This window comes from Serinus canaria, chromosome 3 (genome assembly GCF_022539315.1).
Source record: "Serinus canaria isolate serCan28SL12 chromosome 3, serCan2020, whole genome shotgun sequence".
In the NCBI taxonomy this organism is placed as follows: Eukaryota; Metazoa; Chordata; class Aves; order Passeriformes; family Fringillidae; genus Serinus; species Serinus canaria.
In genome coordinates, this window is record NC_066316.1 from 29,542,075 (window position 1) to 29,562,991 (window position 20,917).

The window sequence follows — 20,917 nt, forward strand, 5'->3', positions numbered from 1 at the left end:
AATAGACTTTCAGAGAAGCCAAAGTAAGAGTGCAGGCACCAACTCTGCTGAGGTGAACAGAGAGATGATTCAAAGCTGGGCAGCGAGTCAGTCTTCAGAATCACACACTGCTATTCCACACCACACCAACAAACCCAAAAGATTTACTTAATGAACCAGAAATCCATCCTCTGACCTACCAGTGAACTATATTCCCTCCTACCTTATCCCAAAGCCAAAAATAGAATCAGCAAGGAAGGAGTCCCAAGGCCCTCTGCCATTCTCTTGAAGAATAACTAAAGAGTGCAGTAGTGCATAGTTTCTTCTGCAAGTTCCACTGGAAAGCTAGACTGGAGTACCATCAGTTACTCATCACTATCTCTGTCAGCATAAGAGAGAACATGTTCCTAATTAAATTATAATGATGTTTGAAGTGAAAAATGAGAGAAGAAAGAAGACCTGCTTTGGAGTTCTTCAAAGGAATTGGGATAAGAAAGATATTTTTTTTTTTTTTAGGCTGGGCCCATAGATGCCACTTAGAGATATTTACTTATTTTTAAAAAAGGGTAAAGTGACATCAATTTTCACTTCTCTGGTTATAGAACCGGACCTAGACTGTATTCAGACAGGTTGGGCAGGGAATAGTTAGTGTTGATAAAGAAAAGACCCAGTAAACAGTGCCCAGAAAGTGTCACTGAAGCCCGCCTCAGGGAAGCTGAGCTTCATTTAAAACCACTTAAAAAGGAAACTCTACAAATTAAGACTTGGTAATGAGTAAAAAATGATCAGAGGCAGAACTACATGCTGATTGTGAGAAAACTCAATTAAGGAAATTGTACCCATCTGCAGTCTTGAAATGACAAGTTAATTTCCAGAACACCAATATTCCTACTTCTCAAGAAGAATCAGTATAGTGACCAGCTTAAAGCCATTTTCATAAACTAACAGTTCTGTCTACATATATTGCTCATCTCTGTCTTCTACATGAAGCACATCTAGCAAGAGGAAGGTTCCTTGTATAAATATTTTCAAGCAAAAACAAGGTTTGAATGTTAGACTCTATTGGGTTTGGGTAGTGCTGGCAGGGGTGTGTCAGGACAGTGGCAGCTTCTCACAGGAGGTGCCAGAAGCTTCCTCTGTGTCTGACAAAGCCAATGCCAGCTGGCTCTGAGTCAGACCCAGTGCTGACCAAGGCTGAGCCCATCAGCCAGGTCGTGGCTCTCGGACAACATACTGGAGAAGAGGAATAACAACTGTGAAACAGCAATTCAGCTGGAATGAGGATATGCACAAGAAACAGCAATGAAGACACCAAAGGCAGCAGGGGTAGAAGTGCTTCAGGTGTAGGATCAGAGATTCTCCTGCAGCCTGTGGTGCAGACCATGGTGAGGCAGCTGTGCACCTGTAGCCCACGGCAGTCCACGGGGGAGCAGAGATCTGCCCACAGCCCATGGAGGTTCATCGTGGAATAAATATCTGCCTGCAGCCTGTGGGAGACCCCATGCTAGAGCAGGTGGTTGCCCAGAGCAGACTGTGGCCCCATAGGAAGCCCATGCTGGAAGAAGATCCTGGCAGGACCTGTAGAGAGACCTGGCAGGATCATGGAGAGAGAAGCACACACTGGAACAGGTTGTTGGCAGGACCTATGACACTGCATAGGGATCCATGCTGGAGCAGTTCACAAAGCACAGCAGCTCACACTGGAGAAGTTAATGGAGAATTGTCTCCCATGTGCGAGAGCCCACATGGCAGCAGGGGCTAAGTGTGAGGAGTCCTTCCCCTAAGGAGGAAGGAACAGCAGAGACAATGTATGATGAATATCACCCTGTGCTGCTTGAAGGCAGAAAACAGAGAAACATGGAGTATAGTTAAGCTCAAGAAGAGAGGGATGGGAGGAAGGTATTTTTAAGGTTTGGTTTTATTTCTCATTATCCTACTCTGATTTGATTTGTAATAAATTAAGCTAATTTCTCTAAGTTAAGTCTGCTTTGCCCATAATGGTAATTGGTGAGTTATATGTCCCTCACTTAATCCATAAGCCTTTCATTGTATTTTCTCCCTCATGGCCAGCTGAGGAGAATGACAGAGCAGATGTGGTGAGCATCTGGCCTGCAGCCTGGGTCACCCCAGCATATACTCATACAATTGGTCAAGGTGATAATAATTTTGAAATAGCTAAACTTCTGTCTTGCATAACAAATAGTCTGAACAAAGCCCTAAACCATTCCAGTAGAACCAGATTTGGGCCAGCTTTGTTTGACAGCCAACTCTGCTGAGCCACAAAAAAAGATCCAGTCTATTTGCCTTGCAACTGTGAAAATCAGATGTGTTTCAGAAGCATAATCTTTATATAGCAACATTAACTATAATCCTGCATAAGATCTACCAGGAGATTTTTCCTACTTCCACACCTGGTAACAGGTGTAGCCACTCTGACTCCATACTTGGCACTGGCTGCTGTCCATAAGTAAAGGGCAACCCAGCCTTTTACAAATATTAAACACCTTTGGTGCTGTCACCAGGAAGCACATCAGAAGTGACCATGAAGTCAGCTGTGCACAAAGCTCCCATGAATATATCTCAAACACACAATGGGGAAAGATAACAAAAAGGGCACAAACAACAACATTTAGCAGAAGGTCCTTACTCAGATTGAAAAAATTTCCCACTGAACATCAAGACAAAAATGACCTGGAAATTAAATCTCAGGTTGCTAATACCAGAGAGCCAAAAAAATCCCCAAACTAGTCTAAATACAGTGCTACTCAAAATATTATTGTAACTGAAAGCCACTTTAGTAATGAAACTTCCATAATACTCTCTTTCTACAATTTAACTAGCTTTTCAATTTAAAGCACTATATCTTGATTTGATAAATGGAGATGCTGGTTTTTTGAAACAAGCTATCAGGTGTTGTTCAGGCTACATCCAGGTTATATATGAAGTGCTAGATGATAAAAAAAATAAATAAACACAACAGAATGCTTTCATTATATGAGGACCTCTTTAATTAAAAAACATTTATTTTTTGCTAAAACCATGCTATCCATTCCTCCTCATTTCCCAGCAAGGCTATTGCATTGCTTTTCAAAAGAGACCCTCCTTTCAGCAGCATTAATGATGCTGTATGCTTACACACTGCTCACATACTGAAAGCCAAATCTTTCACATGTCTTTTCCTATATATATATATATATATATATATATAATATCCCAAGTTGGAAGGGACCCACCAGGATCACTGAGTCCAGCTCCTGCCCTTGCACAGGACACCCCAAGAGTCATACTCTGTGCCTGAGAGTGTCGTCCAAATGCTTCTTAAACTCTGTGAGGCTTGGTGTTGTGACCACCTCCCTGGGGAGCCTGTTCCAGTGTCCAACCACCCTATGGGTGAAGAACCTTGCCCTGATATCCAACCTAAACCTCCCCTGACACAACTTCAGGGGACTCCTGCTACTGGCCACCACAGAGAAGAGCTCAACACCCAGTCTGTTTCTTCCTCAAAATGATCCACTGCAAATGGATTGTTTTGGTCATTTGCCTTGGCCTTATGACTGAATGGCAACTGCAACATTCAGACAAACAAATGAGCTGCATTTGCAAGCAAGACTTACAGTACCGTGTACAGGACACTCAGTGTATCACAAACGTACACATTTACTAAGAAATTAAAGAAAACACAGCAGGAATGTTCATCATCAGGCCCTCAGAGTTCAAACCTGTTAAATGTATTCACTATCACATTTACCAGGAGGGTGTTGACAGGTGCAAGGCAATAGCAAAGTATTTTGTCATTCCTATAAACTGAATGCAGCCATTTGTTTCCTTCTATGGACATTATATGGCCTTTTAAAAGCATATTTATTTCTGGCTCTGCCTGTCCTGTATCAAACTTCTCCCCAGGATTACAGACTGAGAAAGTACAACTAATCCTGACCAAAGAACTCTAACAAGAATTACCAGCAGAATTCAGACTCATGACTCTGTTTCTGTGCAACAAGTGAAGAACCAAAAAGAGAGAACAGTGAGGGACTGATAATTAATATTTGATTAGAGTCCTCTGGAAGCCCCACTTTGGTGTATGGCTGAACTTCAGCCTCTTAAGTCCTTGCAAGTATTGACCAAGCATCAACAGCAAAACCACCCTTCTCTTCTTAAGCGTCCTGAGAACCCCTTCAGCACCTCTTGCCTGCACACAGGGCTCAGAACCTTCACTGTGCCTCCTGAACTGAGCCACAAGAGCTGTGCAAAACCTGTGCTACCTCCATGGGAGGAGGAGTACCTGGATAACACAGGGACCAGAGGTCAGTATCCTCTCCCAGTCCTGTCACATATGTCCAATGAAAGAATAGAGGTGTATGTATAGTACAACTGATGGCACCACTTCATCCTGGGAGACTATCACAAATACAATCAAAGCGTAAGGGTATATGAGCTAAAAAACTGAAAGACTTCCAACCCCACTAATTTCTTACATACAGGGCAAATCATTACCGTTCCTATTTGTAAACTAACAAAGAACCAAGGCTTTTTGTAAAACAAATAAGTAAGCTGAGTTCTGAAAAGGCACAGGGCATCTCCAGCTAGCTCTACTCACTCTATGCTGGCACTGATTCGAGACATTCTTCACCTGTAAATTTAGATTCTTCCTGCTGAAGTTGATTAGGATGGATAAGAAAAGAAAGACACTGGTTCTGCTTCTTTGAATACAATCAAAGTCAATTTTAAATGTATCTAATTATGGTCATTAAAGCACAAGCACCTCACATGATGAATTATTAAGACTGTTTAAATAAATCTGTTGGAGAAGAGGAACAGTAATTATTTTGAATTAGTGATCAGGAACCAAGTCCCAAATATTCTTTTGTCCCAAATATTCTTTTGCACCAGTCCCAGGAACCTAATTCCAGGAGTGTCACAGCATATATCACAGTCGAGAAGGCCACAACACACAGAGTATCCTCATCCAATTTCAGAAGCCTTTAGCATAACCCATGCAGAGTAACACCATACCTCATCAGATGGCTTCATACAGCGTATCTGCCCATACAGACTAACATCATTCCACATCAGAAGGCTGCAAGTGTCTGCCCTTCTTGGTCTTTAGCCCAGCCTTTTCCACCCCTCATGTTGATGCATTGTGCCTGTGTGCCCTCTGTTCCCTTTGGTGGCTGCTCAGTGCCCCTGGGCACTCCACGGCTCATGGCTGTCAGTGCTGCTCACCTGCTTCTCACAGCTGGAGCCCATTGGGGATGAGGCTCAACTGCAGCCCCACTCCCAATTACCACAAACTGTGTCTACACAGGAGGATTCCAGAGTTATCTTACTTGGTAAAATCCCAGCAGTGGGGCAATACAAGGAGTGCAGGATTCAGCAAGCTGTGTGCATAGCTCTTAGCTACAGAAGCAGTGGAGACAATAAAAAAAGGTATATTTGAAAACTTGCTCTTTGAAAAATTAATGAAAAAATGCCAATGAAAAAATTTCTTTGGTAATCAAAGGAAAAAATCTTAACATACACAGAAAAATACAGACAATAATTTCAAAAGAGCTCTGAGCCACTATAGTCTCCTTAAAATGATAGATCTGAACAGAAGTCCCACTACCCTCACACTGTCTGCTCTGCCTACCTACTACCTACCATGCACTATGACACTGGAGCCAGACCTTTTCTTCTGGCTTTCTTTCATCTGTCTTTTGTCCTGCTGCACCGAAATTTCTCAGTAAACTTCAGACATCTTGCCTTGAGACTGGTACTCCCCTGCAAAAAGTCCTGGTTTTGTTACACTCTGCTAAATAAAAAGCTGTCTTGTAAGAGCCATTCATACTAAATCATATTGCTTTAATATCAGTAGCATGATGGTAAGGATAGTATAGAGCAGCATGCTGAATGCACTCGATGTTTTTTCCTACTGAGTTTAAGGGCATTTGAAGAATCTTGTAAATGATGCCATCAAGGACTGCCCAGAGAGGAAAGCTGCATGGGAATATACTGAGGTCACAGCAAACCTTACTCAGCTTTCTCTTTCCCCTCCATGCCTGCCCTCAAGTGCAGCTTAGCGTGGGATTCTGACAGCAGGAGGTTCCCACTGCAGGCCTTTGGCTTCATCTCTCCATCAGCCTCTGGCCTCTCACTTCTTCTCAGGGACTCTCCATGCACTCTGAAGAACAAAGATCCCAGGCATTTGTCTGGGGCTCTGGGAGCCGCTTGCCTCATTCCTTCTGAGGAAAGAGCTGGAAAGTTGCCCTCCAAAACTCCTTTGTGAGCTGCATCCCCTCCAGAAGTTTGATCAGCTGCTCATTTCAAGCAGGTTTCTATAGAATAATGGGAGAGCTGGACTGGATGAAAAGAACTGGATCAGTGTCTTTGCCCATCCCAGGCACCAGATCCTCAAACCAAAATCATTCTTCACAAAGTCCCCAGTTAAAGCTTTTTACAGATGCAGAAACATGCAAGCCACTTTCTCCCTCCTCCCTTCTCACCATCCTGGACTCAGAGGTAACAAAAAGTTACACACACAAGTTCTCTGTCTTGGAAAATGCAGACACCTTTTTCTGCTTCTGTCTGACAACTGTCTGACAAGGCTAAAAAGCTCTCAAGTTTAAAGGATTTGTCAAACCAAGACACAATGACACTGATAATGAAGAACATAAAAAAGAGATCCACAATTGTAATCATCTTCCCTCTAAGGGAAAAACAGAAGGAGAGAAAGACAAGAATCCTCTTAGATCACAGGAGGATTGTAAGAAAAGGGAAGAACTATTAAAGTTAGAGAGCAAAGTTGGCATAAAACCAAATGGGCATGAATGGGTTATGAGCAAATTTAGTTTGGAAATTAGAAGCAGATTTATAAACATCAGAGGAGTGAGGTTCTTGAATGGCTTGCCAATAGGAAGCAACAGGAGCAAAAGCCATTGGAGACAGAGATCGATAAATTAACTAAGAAAATCCTGCAACATAATTTCCTGCAATTAAAGAAACAGTTTATTCCGTGACTCAGGAGGTCTCTTTCAGTCTGGCATACCTCATCCTCTGCTGAGCCAAGACAGGACAGATAAATAAATAAAAAACTGGAGACAAGGTACATTAAAAGTGGAATATTGGCAGGGCAGCTAGAATAAGGGTGAGTCTGCTTTATTTATTAAGCAATTTGATGGTAGCTTTTTTGAGTGGCATTTATTCACCTGAATGTACTTATGTATTTTCAGGTAAAAATTTGGGTCATAAGGGAAACAGGAATAAATTTCTATGATATCTATGATCACCTGTAAGGAGCAGGATGGAGGTGAACTCTCCCACCTACCATGCAATCTGTTGACTACATTGTTAAAAGTTATTTTCACTGACCTGCACCCAGGGGTTAAAGCCAACAAAGGAATCGTAAAAAGAGGTAAATAAGTGATACAATTAACAAAGAAAATCATTCAGGAGGAATTCAATGAAACAAAGACATTTCATAGCTGAGAAATGTGTGGATGGGTATAGAAATGATCACCTGTCTTTTTCAGACTTTACCAAAGTTTTGCTGGAAAGAAAGCTCTGAAAGCATTAAAAAGAGTCAGCAGGGAGAAATCTCTTCACATTCTATTTCTATATTGAAAAGCCCAGGATAACACAGCCCTATTCTACACACAGGAAAATGCTAAACACATGAAGCTGAAAAAACATGAAAAATATAGCACTGGAACATAAGAAATCATCTGTGAACTCTCCTATAGCACATCAAACATGAGGTATTCATTCATTCCCACAAATGGAGTCAGTGTTGATCTATAAGCTGCAGCACAATATTACACATTTCAGTTTCATGATAAGCTGCAGCTCTGTATTACACATTTCAGTTTCATGCATTTAAGCCAGAAAAACATTCCCAGGGGACTGAAAGAACCCGCTACAGTGAATTGTGGTTCTATTTTGGATCATATCACAGCATAACAAATCACAGTTTCAGACACAGGGATAAGGGGCTCAATAAAGCCAGCAGCATGATAACTTCATGTATATCCCTTCCACACATGCAGCCATGTGTAGAATCAAATCCACCTCAGGCCTTTCAAACTACAGAACTACGAAGTAATGATCACTCTCATACCTGCATGGATCCATCATTCATCAACATATATACTCTTAAATACACATCATTTATTACATACTGTTGTACAGCAGTAGCTATCTAACCCTGTCCACACACATCAACACTGTTTACCATATCTGATCCCTAACATAAAAAAAAAAAACCAACCAAAAAACAGAAGAACAGAAATGTTTAATGCAGAAGTTCTTTTTTTGGTGCTGGTTTGTTTTGCTGTTTTTTCATTCATGTCCCACCCAAAGTGGTCCTCAGGAGCAGAGTCCCTAGATGCATTTGGTAATTCACCAGCTCCCTGTGACTGCTGTCCCACAAAAAACGCTGAGGGCTGAGAATGCTGCACTGGTCCCCTGTTGGTCTAGCAGATTTTTGGTGTCAAAGAGATTTGTAAATTAAGGAAGGAAGGAAAAAAAAAAGCCATAACTTAAAGACTGAGCTGGAAAAACAGCCATATTGCAAGTACCGTGGGCTAGAACTCTACCCCTGTTGATCTTTCCTCTGGTTCCCAAAGAAATAATGTTAAAACATGCAAGAGCATTAAAAATTAGGGGTTTTTTATTAAAACATCTTACAGCACCTTGTGCAGATTAGCAAATTCTTCTGAAATATGAAAAGATTTCTGTTAATCACTGCATAAAGATGAGAGACAAGCCTTCAAAGAGAGTGCAAGTATTTCTGAGGAATGAGATGCTATATTGTGCTTAAGAATCTTGCACATTAGATGCCTGACTATTCATGTTGTTTTGTTCTCTAGCTTAGAACTGAAAATTTCTCCCCAAGCTATTTTGATTGACTGGGCCTTGGGACATGAAGTCAAAGTAGCAACCGTGAGCATAAGACTGCAAACTTCCACAGCCACTTTCTTGCTGTCCCTATTGTGCTCAAAGTTGAAGCACTGTAGTACTTTCATTCCCTCCACCTAATTAAGTTGCATTGAAAAAGTAAATTAAACTGGGAAAAAACCAGCTTGTCTAGAGTATGTTTTCATTTTTCCATTTTAATGTCACCTACAAGTCAGCCACCTTAAACATGACATTGGATGGCTGTATTATTGCATAGTATTATTGCAAGCACAGTATTATTGCTTAAAACTTAACATCACTACAAGTCCTTGTTTGTTTTTGGGTATTTTCTTAAGTGGGAAAAAAAAAGAAAGAAAGAAAGAAAGAAAAAAAAGGTTTTTCAATATAAATAAATCCCTGAAGGTCTTCCAAGCAAAATGCTTATAGTATTAGACGATGAAAGAACTGTTAGGGAAGTGAACAAGAAACAGGAAGTTGGAAGTACCTGGCCAAGTTTCACTCTATAACCTGAGTAGTGTGCCATTAAAAAATAACCAGCACAAAAAGTGAAAAACAGCTTCCAGTATAAATATATACTTTAATGATCAAGTTCTCCATAGACAGAAATTTAATTTTTTCCTAGAGAATATGATTAAAAGAAATTCATTGTTTAAATCTCAGGGAAAAGGGGAGGCAGACATATATACAAACATAAATATATAAAGTTTGCATAATATATAAAACAGTATCTCTTTTTTAAAAACACAATATCCTGCCAAAAGGTTTAGTCTACACTACAGTTACTACACCTCATTGCAGGTATTACAACAAACCCTGTGCCAGTGTCACATACAGTTCCTCTGTCCCATCCTGAAAGAAACCATCTGTAATTCAGAGGCTTTGATTTCTAGATGAGCTTAATGCAAAAGCCCACATGAAACTTTCCAAAGGGCCTCTGAATCAGGAAAAGAACACAGAGCCTAAAAACACAAGGCTTGTGTAATGCAAGTGGAGTACTGAAAAACCACATTCAGTTGGGAGATTGAATGATTCACAGGGCTGGTAATGGAATACAATATGTCCTTCTACCAGGTCACTAGGCTGAATCCAATCTGGATGATGACCTAAAACCATTCCCATTTGATTACTGCTCATGTGAAATGAATTGATCAAGGCTGTCCTGATAAGTGAGTAAGTTTGTCGCTTGAAACAAAATGATCCACAAGGTCTTCTGTCAGCAAAACCTAATGAGATTCAAGAAGAAGCCATCTCAAAATCTAAATAGTCAGCTCATTGTCAGAAATATGACAATGCTAGCCAAAAATTAAAAAACAAAAAAGAAAAAAAAAAAAGGAAAAAAAAAAGTTGAACAGAAAGATGCTCAATGTTAAATGTCGGGTTTGATCCACTGACTGACCCAAAACACACAACTAGGGAGCAGCACTGGGGAAGGTGACTCAGCCATGGTTCAAGCCATGGTGACTCAAGCCATGGTTCACTTACTCTGTGACTGAACAAAGAAAATTTGTCAGTTTAACAGCTTTCACCCAAAAAATTAATTTTACCTTCTTAAAAGCAAAGAAAAAAAAAAATCTAACTCACCAGTGAAGTTGTCCAAGATTTTTTGAAGATAATAATCCTTCAGCTTCTGGGATCTTTACTTAATAGACATATAGGGTGCCAAGAGGTAGCTCAGCCCCAGCTGCCAGTGCACCTTTCTATTCCAGCAAACCCAGCTTCCTGCCTTTTAGCACACACAAATTTGGCACATTTAATCAAGTATGTGTTCATTTTAATAAAGTATCAAATTGCCAGAAAAAATATTTTGCTTGCCTACCAAAAGATAAAAATTGAGCCTTTAGCATGTTTTCTTAGGAAAAAAAAGACAACAAAAATGTTGCCATCTTAAGGCAAACACTAAAGCTTTTACTTTATTTTGGGTCTGTTTCAGCTACTGTAAGATGTGCTAAAACAAACAAACTCCTCCATCCACCTCTGTAACACTGCAACAAGTCCTGAACCTAAAAGTATATGATAATTTCCACTGCTGTCAAAGGCACCTGAGAGTGAAGCACTGGTGTGGGCATGCACATACATGCACACAAACACAGTACTTATAAACCCACTGCTGTAAGGGATTTGGCGTTTATTTTTTTTAATTAACTGCAAATGATAACACAAGAGCTTTTCATCTGGCATGAGCTTGGATTTCATCAGCTGCTGGAAAAGATTCTCTTGGAGAAATAAAATTACAGTGTTTCTTCATGTACTTTCCATGGATTTCAAAATAAACAGAAGTATATGGTCATGCCAGTTAATAAAGAGATGTAGGTAAAGTTACAGATACATCTTGATACACACCCAGAAAGAGGCTGCAGAGCTAGACCTGCACAACACATCATATTGGCTAAAGGACAAAACACCCAGGTGAGAAAAAAAGAAAAAAGCCCAAGAGAAAAGAACTAGGAAGGGCAGCTGCAAAGAGTGCCATTAGCCTTCCTACTGCCCTGGATATTACATTATACACAACGTGGCATGAAAGAGATTTCATTGTTTGATGCTCCTTCTGCCCATATACCTTTCTCACCATGTCACATTTCTCAAATGGAACAATGTGTGACAGCAGGAAACTAGAAGTGATGCAGATGACTTCAGAACTGCCTTTAACCTCTGCTCCATTTCAAAAGTCAGAAGCTGCACTGGGAATCAGTTCCATGTCACATCCCACCCCATTCCCTCCCCAAAGGGACCATTTGACAAGATGGTAAAGAACAGCCCAGAGCATAAAACTTCTCAGTACCTTCTTTCCAATGAAGGCACTGAGAAGTGCAGCCCTTACTAAACAACAGCACTGACAGCTGCCACCTTGATTTTTTCTTCTCATATGGAACCTTTACAATCCATGGTCTCTTGAATTTGTAAAAGGAGAGAGAAATCTCAGCAATACCTTATTTGGTCCCTAAAAAGCTAGAAATTCCTACCTCTTTTCCTCATTTCATGCTACAAAACACATCAGCTTGATACATACTTTTGCCAAATGCTCAGAAGATGATTTCACAGGTTTCAGGGTGTAGCAAAAGAACAAAAGGGATTTCGCCACTACTTGATTTACTGGCTGGCAAGGTCAGCGCAGTATTTAAATGTGATAATTTAATGATACTTTCAGTCACTACCATGTTTTTGAAAGCACAATTAAAGTGGTAGAGTGTCTAAAAAAATTTAAAGACCTCTTGTTTATTATTTTTACATTTAAGAAATAATACTCTCAACAACAGATGGAAATTAAAGAGCGATTGAAATTTTCAAGGATTCCAATAAATCTGGTGAAGAAGAAAAGAACTTTGGAATTACATATAATAAAAGGAAAATCTCAGTCATCAATTGTCTCAGACACAAAATGACAGATGTACATATGTGAAGATGAAAATAAATTAGTTCTTTGGAGGATGCTTATCCACACGATTATTGACAGATCTGGTGTAGTCTCCCTGGGATAGTCAGGACTAGCTACACAGAGGTATCTACTTCACTGAAAATATGCTTTGGGGAACACATTCCTGCATTAATTTCTTTCCATATCCACCTTCAGAGCTATTAAATCTTATTTACTTTCCTTCATATCCTGTGCAAGCTAACATGATTTGATCTTGCACAGGACAACATCTTGAGAGGTCTCCACTTACACAGATAAACTTGTCCCACGTGTAATGGAAAATGTGGCATTCCAAAAGGTAGACAGACAAATAAATCAGACATAAAACCACACCTAACACTGTTCAGTATGAAAAAACTACAAAATCTCTTATTGAAGAAAAGAGCAAGTTACTATGTTACCAGCACAGTCAGTCTTTGATATGAAACTGGGGTTTTAAGTTGGGATCCTAGTTCTGTTATGTAAAGCAGAAAGAGGCTTTATCTGCAACAAAGAACAAGGCCAAATTCACCACAGCTGTTTGAGCACCAACAAGCCTTCATAACCTGTGGTAACATCCAGCACTTCATAAGGCTGGAAACATTCTAAGAGAAAGGATTTTGCAGTAGGCTTCATCAAGTAAACTATTATGAGATGCTCAAAGATTAATTAACCTGAAGGTCTGAGAAACAATGACATGAACATTATATTAGAAATCAAGCTGAGAGTAATTTGTTGAGTAATCATGAGTCTTGCTCTGGCTAAATTCACTTAGCAGAGTTACTGTCACTGTAAGCAAGTAGTAGACAAGTGCTCCAATGGCAGTCACAGAATTTATAGCACTGCCAGCATGCTAAGTATCGACTGGCTGGTAAAAAGATTAATGGTCTCTAATGAGAAAAGCTATTCAAGGAAGATCCTTTTCTTTAATTTAGCATAAATGCAGGTGGAGGATCCTTTACATTTTAAATATCACAAGCATATGTCATATTAAGCTGATGTTTTGGGAACTCTGCAGGAGTTAACTGCATAGACTTACAGTGTTGACTCCCAGGTACAAAGTAACTCTAAGCAAAACAAAACAAATATTAGAGTGAATTTCCAAACAACACAGTAAAAGTCAGTTGTGGCACATCACACTATCTTCTCCATTTGTGAAGAAAAGATTTTCATTTGAAACATAGGCTATTAGGAGAATTAAACAACTACAGCTACCATATGAAACATGATGCAGACAAAGAGTGGGGAGACGCAACTTTTAAGAGCTTAGCTGAACATCAGCAATGGTGGAGGAGACACTTGGAATGCCTAAATTAGCCTCCTACAAAGGCAGGCATCTGCTAGGTTCAAATGTGCCTCAGTGTCTGATAGCCCTATCCTTCCCAATGCAATTGCAATCTGCTTGAAGGCAAGTGAAAGAGATTCCTCAATAAGCTACTGAGGCAGTAGTCAGACAGACACCTGACTAATGCCTGCTAGTTCAGAGAGCAACTGAAGAGGGAAATCTTTCCTCTGATCCAGTAAGTCATTTTTACAGGTCATTCATACCTGGATGTCTAATAAAGCATAAGGAGCATAAAGAAATGGCTGTTTTTTTCCTTGAAAAGCTACTAACATCACACAGATACACCACCACACAGTAAGTGTTTTACCCTCTCTTGCAGGTAAGAAAGTTGTCTTCTCTTCACATACTCCACTGATTCAGCAGAGGTAGTAGAACTCTACATTTCTCAATGAGGCATAATAATATGTAGTCAGATTGACTGAGTTCCATATGGTCATTCAGTTCTTTTAATCTGCTTTGCCCAGCATGTCTCACATTAAGGACTCAAAACCTGCAAATCTTTCCACTCCACTGCAAGTGATTTGTAACTAACATGAACACAGTCAGACAGAAAAGTCTTGTTCAAGGCATAACCAAAGCCCTGAGTCACAATAGAAACACCAAGTTCTAACAGAGGCTGGATCAGAGGGGAAATTGACAGCTCTGGTCCTTCTCTACTCACAAGACAGCTGCATTAGTTAAAATAATATCTTAATTTCTTTCAAAGCCTTTGATTTAAGTAAACCCAAATTCCTACTCCACAAAGAGGAATATTTTACACCCCAGGTGACACATAAGCAAGTATACACACACAAAGGTGTAAACAGATTATTGCTGCATTTTCTAACTCTTTGTTTATATGGGTGAAATATGGCACAACTGTCAGGCTCCTGTAGCGGTATTGGGATTTCTATGAGGAAAGCTTTACACCTGGACATGACCCTTCCCCTTTCCCCAAACTACTTGACAATATGCCATTCAGTCATTAGGGTCTACAGTCTTAGTCACTTGTAGATCTCTAACCTCTGCTGTACATCTGTACTGGATACAAAGGATATGTTCCCATGTCAAATGTCCAATTCCAGCCTGCAACTCTAATCAACACTGAGTGACAGTTCTTCTTCAACTTCCACACCACTACTGAAGTAACATTTCTGTCCAGAGATTCCACACTTTCCCTTCCCTTCTTGTTGTGATGACTTCACAACACACTCCAGAAGAGATAATAAGGTCGTAACCAGGCTCTAATAAATTTCTCTTTGTAATTCAGATCATCTCGTACAACACAATCAAACAAAAAACTGTCCCCAAAACTTAAGGGAATGAAAATTTAAAACATTGGCTGCTCCAACTGGATGGCATGTACTATAGCTTTGCGCTCGTGTGAACAATTGCTGGTTTAATGGTTTAAAACATCTCGCCTCCAGTCGATTTTCCCCTTGGATTTTCAGCAGCTCCCCGTTTCAGGGAGGCTGATGCCGGGTGCAGCAACAGCGCCCTCTGTCCGCCACGGGGGAAGTGGCATCTCTGCCTCTGCCCTCCCAGGGCTGACCATGTAGTTACTTAAATTTAAACAAATACATACAACACTCGCCCGGCAATGCTTTGGCATCCAGATTTACACTGACAGCACAGTTTTTAAAAGTTACTTCTGCTTGCTGTACAAATCTCAGCGCGTTTAAGACTTCAACAAGAGACTTGTGTTTACCCTGGAAAAATAAATGACAAGCCATTTCAAGTTTCTTGAAAGTTGGGGTTTGTTTTGTTGGCTTTTTTTGTTTGTTTGTTTTTTCTTTTTTGAGATCTTTAATCATGTCCTAAGGAAAAGCCAATTACAACTCTTACTAGCTTTCTGTCCCCCGACATATAACAGCACTTGCTGGTTTCTCCTTCCTCACTCCTGCAGCAAAGCTTCTATATGGAAAAAGGATTTCATAAATAGGAGCACAAACACTGACAAATCGACAAAGTTTTTTTACACTTTTATTTTGCCTCCATGTTCTCCCAGCTGCTCTGCTTAAAAGTAAAAGAAAAAAAAAAAAAAAAAAGCTTGCAAAGAACATTACAAATTGAGAAACTGGAAAACTGCAGTCCAAGGAAGAGGATGTGACTCTAGTTTGACTTACCAATTTCATCCAGATGTATATTTTCCTACTTGCTTTTTACAGCGGCTGAGCTCAGCGCTCAGGAACGTCCATCCCGTGTCAGAGAACCGGGCAGAGCGCTGATCCCCACGCTGGATGCTGCTGAGCGAGCGGAGCTGGAGTGCCTGCTGCTCCTACTGCAGCGGCGGCTGCTGCTGCTGCTGCTGCTATGTGCGCTCTCTCGGACCCGGACCAGGAACTGCTTCCCATTCCCCAGCGCCGCTCCAGCGCTTCGGGCTGCGGGAGGCAGGGCCGGCCCCTGCTACTGTGCTGCGCTTTCTTAAAGGGCCCCGCGCCGGCCTGGCGGGAGCGCCCGGCCCCGGAGCCGCCGCGGCTGCTCGGGGGCGCTGCGGGCGGCAGCGCCGGGGCAGCCAGCGGGGCTCACCCCGCCGTGACCATCGCCGTGGGAGAGAGACGCTTTCCTGCATGCCTCGGGAACAGGAGCGCTCTTCCACGCGGCTGTGCGCTCGAGGCTCTCAGGTGTGGCGGGCTTTAACCTTGGCTCCCGTCGCGCTCTCCGCAAGGGCGGCGCGGCAGAGGCGGCGGGGTCCCCGCGGGTCCCTGGGCAGCGGGCGCAGGGTCCCGGCTGCGGCTGGAACCACCGCGGGGAGCAGCGCGACCTCGCCAGCCTGCTGCTCCGTGACTTCCACTGCGGCACGCTGTCCCCAAACCATGGTCTGCAGCGGGAATGAGGGATTTCCCCTGGCACTCAGCTCAGTGTGACCTTAAGAGATTTTATTCCCTGTAATGGAGAGGATATGATTTAACTGAATAAAAAGCCCTCATTTCCTAGTTTTTCCTCTCCATTCATTCTCCAGATAGCTTTAATCCCGTGTAAAACACTGTTTCTACCATGTTTGCTGATTTCTGACTTCACTTTTAACTGTATCTGATTTTAATAGCTAGATTAATGTTGGGAAGTTGTCTGCCTCGTGTGTGTTGCTGTCTGCAGTGAAAGAAACCGCATTCTCTGTTAAACAGAAACACTGGAATTCAGAGATAGTAACAACATCTGCAAAATCTCTCTCTTTTTTTTTTTTTTTTTTACTCATGGAAATATATGGTTTGCTCTTTGTATGTGTAAGACATTCATTTTTGTTGCAATAACTGAACTCTCATGATGACAATACCAATCAACAAATATCACAAGGCAAAGACATATATATATACACACACAGATATGTGTATCTTTAATGACATATCCAGAGAAAACAAGTTACAGGGGGAAAATGCTGCCTTCAAACTTGCAGGCCAAACCAAACAAGATGAGGCCAAGTCACCACTGTACTGTCCTCTCTGCCTTCACTTAAAACAATGCACAATAAATACAGAACAGGTACAAAACTGCTTGCAAGCCACGATGTCTTTCTGTTTCTTTGGTCCTATGGAGAAGAGCATGGGTACAAACCAAAAATTGAATGCAACCATTTAAATGATAATGGGCCATCAGAAACAGGCTCAGTAGGTACCCGCTAACTACTGGCATGTATGCCTTCTGCCCTGTAAGCAAAGTAGCCATTTGGCCACATGACTAAATTACAATACTCAGCACTATGAGCCTTCTATGAAACCACAGGGACCCATCAGAGTTCCTCTAGTATGAGCTGTACTACGCTCCTGCCTTTCTCAGCATAAAGCCTGAGAAAGTTTTATATTATTTACATATGCAAACTACATGTGATGCATGGTAGAACAGATCTTAAATTCCATCAGTCCTCCCCTCTGTTCACACATTCCCATTGGTCTATTAATCCTCACTTGCTGCTCACATCTCTAGCTACCACTTTTTTTATCTCTTCTTCTAAGTCCTTCCCCATTTACTCCCTCTTTCCCTGTTCTTTATGCCACATACTTCTGTAGCTGATCTCCACCTTTTGAGCTCCATTTAACTGCCTTCGTCCCCTCTCCTCACCTCTTAACTTCTCAGTTTCTCATTGGAAGAGGAAAGAAAGCCTGAAAGGAGACCTGGGAATGATTAACCGGTTCCTTCTCTTGCATCCCTCTTCTTTCTACAGCAAAGGTTTTGGAGACTCTGGAGTTTCTAGGCTTCTATCCAGGCCTAGAAACTAACCTGCAGCAGCAGGCAGGGCACAGGGGTTAGGCACGCTCATATTACCAAGGTTATCTCCCTGCTCCCAGGTCCACACTAAACATTTGTTATGGTACAATGTAGCAAAGATAAATGGTCCTTGTCCATTAGTTAAAAGTTAATGAAACACCCATCTTTAAGACCAAGCTGGTCATCCATTTGGTGCTGTAGCTGAGGTCATTCTGATATGTTCAAAGCAGGCAGTGTCTGTCTACAAGACAGCAGGGTAAGGTGCTGCAGTGGATGGGAAATTGAAAGGTAAAGATAGCAATGATGGAGAGAAACTGGGGGCTGGGGCAAAGCTAAAGTGATGCTGCTCCACACACATGAAACAAGAACGTGCAAAACACCAGAAAGTGCCAGCAGGAAACAGGCTTGTGCCACTGGAAGAATGATCTCATCACCATAAATGTTAAGATAAAAAAGGAATATCTGCAGTTCCTTACATATGTTGCTCCTTACTCTCCTCATAATCCCATGTGAAAGCTGGCCCCCTCTCACCGCAGCATCTGGATGTTCCATTGAGAGAGCATTGTCTCATGGCTGCAGCACAACTCCTGTTTTCTATTACTGGCTGTAGGAGAAATGTGTGGTATATTAAACAAGGACATAGAATTTGAATTCTGATGCATGCTTCAATATTTAGTCACCAGTAAATGAAACTAGGTAATAACTGATTCTTTCTGTGACTCTGTTTACTCAATTACAACGAGGTACATTAAACTCTGGTGTTACATAATTCGATACTTGCATTAGTAACAGCTTGGAATAGAAGTTTATGGTAAATCTAGTTTTTTATTATTAAATACTGAACCTGAGATACCTCAGAGGAAACTGAAGTGTTGCAGTTTGCAGAAATGTTTGATTCAGTAGAGCATTCCCCTTGCTCAAGAAGTAACATTTAATAGGAGATATTTTGGTGTCTTAGCTTATAGGGGACAGCAAAACCAAAAGTCCTCCCAAAGGTGCCAAAAAAGAAAAAGGTGTGTTTGTCTCGCTGAACAGGGTATCACATGTCTACTTTGCAAGGCAACACAAACGCACCTACAAAGGCAGCTCCTTCTGAATTTAGGTTTAAAACTATCAAAGAAATCACCTATTTTCACAAGAATTTTTAGGTGCTGAAGACCAAGGTCAAAACCAAAAAAAAGCTGTAGTATCATTTGTGTATAAGGGCCCACAACAGCTAGGAGTGAAAGGGGGAAAGGGACATAGAAAATCAAATAGTTTGCTGCTCAAAACTGTATTCCTTTCAGAAGACAGAAGCAAAAGCTTCTCTGAGATGTCGCTCCACCTCTGTAGATATGAAGTGTTTGTTAGATCCCTCATCAAAACAAAAGGACACGGGTATATTAATCTAACAACAAAAGTGTCCATTGTGAGAGGGGACCCAGTGCCAGGCTGCCTGCTCCATCTGACAGTGAGAGTAAACACCACGGCTCTGTGCGCTTGGCTGCGTGCCTTGCCTGACACCACCACCCCGTGCAGCCACAGGGTCAGCAGCTCAGTCACCACAGGGTACAGGACTAACAGCACTCTGCTAGCCTCCCATCTTCTCTGCAGTCTCTGAAGTGCCCCACCACCTTTTGAGTCTGAAATACAGAGCAGTATTACTGCTATACACTGACGTTGGATTTAACGTGGTGATGGAGCCGTCGCTATTGTCACTTACCAATGAACCACACAAAATTCTGTCCCCTGTTGCTGAGGGGCTGAAATGAGGCATGTATAATCAATACAACAGAAATGCATGTATATTTGTTTAGCTTATATAATCCCCCTAAAATTAATTTTAACTTTAGTCTGAAACCACACCATCTGATCTAAAGGATGGATTCCACCGTCACTGACTGCCAGACGAATAAGGACACTTCAATTCAGGGATTCATGTACATATATATATATATTTATGCTTTTTAGATTAAAGTTTTTCAATCCTAACCTAACCAACATCTTTAATGTTGATATCATCACTTGATATCATCACAGTCTTGTTGATACATCACTTTGAGAACCTGCCTTGAACTTTTAAAAAGTAAAGATCTGGACAAAGCTCATCTGAAATAACATTCCTTATTATTTAAAATGTATAACTTGTAATGCACACAAGAGCTTTTTTGCACTTGATGAACCATAATGTATGTACACATTTGTGCATGCATGTATGCATTTACACATGAGTATATTCAGGCAGATGTTTGAGGGGAACTGTGACAGGGTTAGCTTGCATCTGATTTATTGCTCATGTTATTTTCTTGCAGCATTCGTTACACTGTGGAAGAATATGGTTTTGTAAGATGCCACTGCAAACCCAGCACAAGTGTTTATTTTTGGTGAGTTTATTTTCTCAATTAAAAAAAAATTGTTAGGAATATATAAATAAATTTGTTCCTGGGAACTAAACCTTATCAGATCTGTAAGAGTTGCATAATTAATGGAAGCTATGGCATTCAATAGGAAGATAATTTCTTGAAAATGCCTGAAATCAATGTACTAGTTATGAAGCTACTTCTAGAAATTGTTCTTAAATGAAAAGACTGGGTTTCCCTTTCATAAAATGGCCCACACCGCAACATTTAAGTCAACTAAAACTGCACTCAAATCTGTATCCATCATAGTAAGATGCTGGTGGACCTTCCTGGAGACAGCCCATTTCAATTTTCATTCTTTTCCCTGTGTTTTTCCTGTGTTGTATACAGCTCCTTGTATTTTATTGGCTTCTCAAACCTGTTAAATACTTGCCCCTGTACTGGTTAAGATGTAGTTAGTGGTTTGCATAAGTTGTGTGCTGGCAGGGGAACATGAAAAATAGAAAGAGAAAGAGAAAGAGAGAGAAGGAGAAAGAGAGAGAGGAGAAAAGAAAGAAAAAGAAAGAAGGAAAGAGAGAGAGAAAGAAAAAGAGAGAAAGAGAGAGAGAAAAGAAAGAGAGAAAGAGAGAGAGAGAAAGAGAGAAAGAGAGAAAGAAAGAGAGAGAGAAAAGAAAGAGAGAAAGGAAGAAAGGAAAGAAAGGAAGAAAGGAAGAAAGAGAAAGAAAAAAACCATCAGTATTTGCTGCATCTTGGTTAACAGCTATGGAAAGAGGAAAGGCATTTTCTCTT

At 41.0% G+C, this 20,917-nt stretch overlaps 1 protein-coding gene across 3 annotated transcripts in view; it reads right to left on the reverse strand.

Annotated features, from left to right (window-relative positions):
- Positions 1-20,917, reverse strand: part of DAAM2 (dishevelled associated activator of morphogenesis 2) — a 205,576-nt gene that overhangs the window by 160,151 nt on the left and 24,508 nt on the right. For 2 of the 3 annotated variants that reach the window (XM_018915542.3, XM_009091455.4), the window contains exon 1: positions 15,713-15,979. The exons of the other annotated variant lie outside the window; for it this stretch is intronic. The gene's annotated coding sequence lies outside the window, so the exon portion shown is untranslated. Of the gene's footprint in view, positions 1-15,712; positions 15,980-20,917 lie in introns of those variants that run through there. 3 annotated transcript variants of the gene reach the window in all.